This window comes from Triticum urartu, unplaced genomic scaffold (genome assembly GCF_056163025.1).
Source record: "Triticum urartu cultivar PI428250 unplaced genomic scaffold, HENAU_Tu73 scaffold2, whole genome shotgun sequence".
NCBI classification, from domain to species: domain Eukaryota; kingdom Viridiplantae; phylum Streptophyta; class Magnoliopsida; order Poales; family Poaceae; genus Triticum; species Triticum urartu.
Window position 1 is genome coordinate 14,675,775 of NW_028260368.1, and position 6,000 is coordinate 14,681,774.

At 36.1% G+C, this 6,000-nt stretch overlaps 1 non-coding gene across 1 annotated transcript; it reads right to left on the bottom strand.

Moving 5' to 3' along the window:
- Positions 1-5,337: 5,337 nt before the first annotated feature.
- Positions 5,338-5,409, bottom strand: TRNAR-UCU (transfer RNA arginine (anticodon UCU)). Its single transcript has one exon. It is a non-coding gene; the product is annotated as a tRNA-Arg (tRNA).
- Positions 5,410-6,000: the final 591 nt, after the last annotated feature.

Below are 6,000 nucleotides of genomic sequence, written 5' to 3' on the forward strand. Positions count from 1 at the left end.
TTTTTTTGCATAGAATTTTTTTTGCATAGAAAAAAGAAGGGGAATATTGATATATATTAGAGGGTATTGATATATATTATGATCTGATGTGCTTTCTTGGTATCCTAAATATAAGATTAATACTTCAAGTTGCTGAGTTGAGAAAGAGATGGTTGAATCAAAAGAATTCCTTTTTTGAAGTTCAATTTTTATCAGAGGACAATATGAATATTATACCTTGTTCCATTAAAACACTCAAGGGGTTATACGATATATCGGGTGTAGAAGTAGGCCAACACTTCTATTGGCAAATAGGAGGTTTCCAAATTCATGCCCAAGTACTCATCACTTCTTGGGTCGTAATTACTATCTTGCTAGGTTCAGTTGTCATAGCTGTTCGGAATCCACAAACCATCCCGACCGACGGTCAGAATTTTTTTGAATATGTCCTTGAGTTTATTCGAGACTTGAGCAAAACTCAGATTGGAGAAGAATATGGTCCCTGGGTTCCCTTTATTGGAACTATGTTCCTTTTTATTTTTGTTTCGAATTGGTCGGGTGCTCTTTTACCTTGGAAAATTATAGAGTTACCCCATGGGGAATTAGCAGCGCCCACGAATGATATAAATACTACTGTTGCTTTAGCTTTACTCACGTCAGCGGCATATTTTTATGCTGGTCTTAGCAAAAAAGGATTGAGCTATTTCGAGAAATATATTAAACCAACTCCAATCCTTTTACCAATTAACATCCTAGAAGATTTCACAAAACCATTATCGCTTAGCTTTCGACTTTTCGGGAATATATTGGCGGATGAATTAGTCGTTGTTGTTCTTGTTTCTTTAGTCCCCTTAGTAATCCCTATACCGGTCATGTTTCTTGGATTATTTACAAGCGGTATTCAAGCTCTTATTTTTGCAACATTAGCCGCAGCCTATATAGGTGAATCCATGGAGGGTCATCATTGAATTGACTCTTTTTGGAAATAGTATTTTTTTTTTTTGCAGCTTAGCTCAATTCATGCATGGTTCCAGATAATCTGCTTGGTTGCAAAAAAATAGTTAGAAATGCGTATGAATATATAGCCTAGAGTTGTAGGAGAGAGAATAGAATAGACTATATTATGGAATTTTCAAAGTATATATGCATTAAGGAGGGTGGAGTCAGGCTAGATCTATACTATAATATCCTTAATGTCTATAAGTGGAGTCCTCTTTTATGCAGGTTTCCACTTTAAGCAATGATTTTAGAATCCGATTCAATAGAAAATGAGAAAATATGCAAACAAAATAGAAGAAACAAATGTATATATATAGGATATTATATTATATATTCCTAGGTTAGATTCATTATCTAATCCGATATATGGATATGGAATTCCCTTCTATGTAGTTCGGACAATTCACATTATCATTTCAATTTGATTTCAATTTGTACTTTTTAGTTACTTTACTTCTCCCCAATAGAGCTTAGAAGTAAGAATTTATTGGTTGATTGTATCCTTAACCATTTCTTTTTTTTGACACGAGGAACTACTCACCATGAATCCACTAATTGCTGCTGCTTCTGTTATTGCTGCTGGATTGGCCGTAGGGCTTGCTTCTATTGGACCTGGAGTTGGTCAAGGTACTGCTGCAGGACAAGCTGTAGAAGGTATTGCGAGACAGCCAGAAGCAGAAGGTAAAATACGAGGTACTTTATTGCTTAGTCTAGCTTTTATGGAAGCTTTAACAATTTATGGACTAGTTGTGGCACTAGCGCTTTTATTTGCGAACCCTTTTGTTTAATCTTAAAAAAAAAATTCTTTCGATTTCGATTAGATACTTTTTTCTTTTTTTAGTAAATTGGTATTTGCTTCCACAATTCCAATTATATCAATACTTTATTTAATTTACTCCTATTTATTACTCCTGGAATTATCTATTTATCGGGACAGATAATACCCCATTCTAGGAAGGGCTGAGTTGAGTATTATTAATTTAGAAGATATGCTCACCTTCTTATTTCCCGTCCTTAGTTTAGGAAAGTGGAAAGTTTTTTCCTTTTATTTTAGGAATTTTGGGAACAGAACATTTCAACAAAGGAAGTCTTTCACCGGTCAAACAAGACGTAAGACTTAATCTAAAAGAAATTACTAGATTGAATCTATTTGCATTAAAAAAACCGATCAAAAAAGGGCGAGCGAAGTAAGTGATCGAAAAACTTTGTTCTTTGTTCGTCCTATCTATAAGAGGAGAGCATATGAAAAATGTAACCCATTCTTTCGTTTTTTTAGCTCACTGGCCATCCGCTGGCAGTTTCGGGCTTAATACCGATATTTTAGCAACAAATCTAATAAATCTAACTGTAGTGGTTGGTGTTTTGATTTTTTTTGGAAAGGGAGTGTGTGCGAGTTGTCTATTTCAAGAATAGATTGGATCTATCCGGCTGCACTTTATAATATTTTTTAGTATTTTTCGGATAAATAAGAAAAGGGTGCACGATCTCGACGAATTACTTCTGAATAAATTCAGAAATCATATGGAAGAACCATAGCATTTCGCGACTCATTGGTAAATCAACTTTGATTCTCTATAAACCAAGAATGTGAGACCATTAACACGGTTAAAGCTAAACTGCTTGAAGTCCAGGCAAAAAGAGGTACTCTTTCTACAACTATATTAGTATTAGTACCAATTTAAACGGGAAATAGCTAATGTAAAATTTATCTGATATAGAACACTCATATCGATAAAATGGTTTGAACTATTTACTAGAAAAAAAAGGGGGCACCCTGCCCTTTTTTAACCAATGCCGAATCGACGACCTATGTATAAAAAAGAGAAATTTTTTGGATTTGAAGAAAAAAAAAATAAAAAAGAATTCTATTAATTTTCATTTTCCATTTATTTAGTTAGTTTTTCTTAATGAAATTGAAATTATTAACTAGAGGGCAAATAAAAATAAAGAAACAACTTTGCTGACCATGATATATTTTTATCTAGGCGGAAGAGTCCTCTTAATATTTATCTAGTCTTATATAGGTTTCGGTATATTGAAATATAAACATAAAAAAGAAGATAGAGGATAGGCTCATTACTTAAAAAAAAGATATGGAAATAGCTATAGAAAAAAAAAAAGGAGCGTGAGAGCCAAATGAATCGAAAGATTCATGTTTGGTTCGGGAAGAGATCATAAAAGTTGTAAACTTACAAAATAATCTACTTTCATTAAAAGATTTATTAGATAATCGAAAACAGAGGATCTTGAGTACTATTCGAAATTCAGAAGAATTGCGTAGAGGGACCATTGAGCAACTCGAAAAAGCTCGGATTCGATTACAGAAAGTCGAACTAGAAGCGGATGAGTATCGAATGAATGGATACTCTGAGATAGAACGAGAAAAAGCAAATTTGATTAATGCTACTTCTATTAGTTTGGAACAATTGGAAAAGTCTAAAAACGAAACCCTTTATTTTGAAAAACAAAGGGCAATGAATCAGGTCCGACAGCGGGTTTTCCAACAGGCCGTACAAGGAGCTCTAGGAACTCTGAATAGTTGTTTGAATACCGAGTTACATTTCCGTACGATTCGTGCTAATATTGGCATTCTCGGGTCCCTGGAATGGAAGAAATAATTAAATTAATTAGGCCTTGAACTTCTACTTTCGTTTAGAATTTAGGCATTATTTTTCCCCTTGCTTCCGAAAAAAGAGTCAAGAAACACTAATGGCAACCCTTCGAGTCGACGAAATTCATAAAATTCTCCGCGAACGTATTGAACAATATAATAGGAAAGTAGGGATTGAGAATATAGGTCGCGTAGTTCAAGTGGGGGATGGGATTGCTCGTATTATAGGTCTTGGTGAAATAATGTCAGGTGAATTAGTCGAATTTGCAGAAGGTACTAGGGGTATTGCTCTGAATTTGGAATCCAAAAATGTTGGGATTGTATTAATGGGCGATGGGTTGATGATACAAGAGGGAAGTTTTGTAAAAGCAACAGGAAGAATTGCTCAGATACCCGTGAGTGAGGCTTACTTGGGTCGTGTTGTAAATGCTCTGGCTAAACCTATTGATGGGAAAGGCGAAATTATAGCTTCCGAATCTCGCTTAATTGAATCTCCTGCTCCAAGTATAATTTCCAGGCGTTCCGTATACGAACCTCTTCAAACAGGGCTTATTGCTATCGATTCGATGATCCCTATAGGGCGCGGTCAGCGAGAGTTAATTATTGGGGACAGACAGACTGGCAAAACAGCAGTAGCCACAGATACAATTCTCAATCAAAAAGGGCAAGGTGTAATATGTGTTTATGTAGCTATCGGTCAAAGAGCATCCTCCGTAGCTCAAGTAGTAACTACTTTCCATGAGGAGGGGGCCATGGAATACACTATTGTAGTAGCTGAAATGGCGGATTCACCTGCTACATTACAATACCTCGCTCCTTATACGGGAGCAGCCCTGGCTGAGTATTTTATGTACCGCGAACGGCATACTTTAATAATTTATGATGATCTCTCCAAACAGGCACAAGCTTATCGCCAAATGTCCCTTCTATTAAGAAGACCTCCCGGACGTGAGGCTTATCCAGGGGATGTTTTTTATTTGCATTCACGCCTTTTAGAAAGAGCCGCTAAATTAAATTCTCTTTTAGGCGAAGGAAGTATGACCGCTTTACCAATAGTTGAGACTCAATCTGGAGACGTTTCCGCCTATATTCCTACTAATGTAATCTCCATTACAGATGGACAAATATTCTTATCTGCGGATCTATTCAATGCCGGAATTCGACCCGCTATTAATGTGGGTATTTCTGTTTCCAGAGTAGGATCCGCGGCTCAAATTAAAGCCATGAAACAAGTAGCTGGCAAATCAAAATTGGAACTAGCGCAATTCGCAGAGTTACAAGCCTTTGCACAATTCGCCTCTGCTCTCGATAAAACAAGTCAGAATCAATTGGCAAGGGGTCGACGATTAAGGGAATTGCTTAAACAATCCCAGGCAAATCCTCTCCCAGTGGAAGAGCAGATAGCTACTATTTATACCGGAACAAGAGGATATCTTGATTCGTTAGAAATTGAACAGGTAAATAAATTTCTGGATGAGTTACGTAAACATCTAAAAGATACTAAACCTCAATTCCAAGAAATTATATCTTCTAGCAAGACATTCACCGAGCAAGCGGAAATCCTTTTGAAGGAAGCTATTCAGGAACAGCTGGAACGGTTTTCTCTTCAGTAACAAATAAATTTTGCATGTCTACTCTTGTTAGTAGAATAGGAATCGTTGAGAAAGCTTTTTCATTTGAATCATGCAAAAAAGTTTTCTTTGTTTTTAGTTTAGTATAGTTATTTAAAGAATAGATAGAAATAAGATTGCGTCCAATAGGATTTGAACCTATACCAAAGGTTTAGAAGACCTCTGTCCTATCCATTAGACAATGGACGCTTTTCTTTCATATTTTATTCTTTCTTTTATTTTTTTGCTTCTTCCGAGAAAAAACTGTTAGACCAAAACTCTTTTAGGAAATCAAAAAATCCAGATACAAATGCATGATGTATATATTATATCATGCATATATCATAAAGAAGGAGTATGGAGGCGGTAGTGGGAATCGAACCCGCAACCCCAAGGTTATGAGCCTTATGAGCTACCAAACTGCTCTATACTCTTAAACTAAAGAGGGGTAACTAGTGGATAAAAGAGGGTTGGATACGCCCCTCTACCAATATCTATACAAATAGAATAGTCCATTTATACAGAATGGTAAAGAGGGCTCCTCTATGATTATCAATTCCAGAAATCCATACAAATACGAAAGGGTATTTTATCCTTACCAACTGGATCTTGTTGCACCCGGTAACAAACATTCATAAACCATTTCTCGAAGTACGTGTCCGGATAGCCCAAAATGTCGATAGTTAGCTCTAGGTCTTCCGGTCAAAAAACAACGTCGATGAAGGCGTGTAGGTGCACTATTACGCGGTAGGGATTGCAATTTTTCTCGCATTTTCGTTTTTTCACTCAAACTCAAGGGAG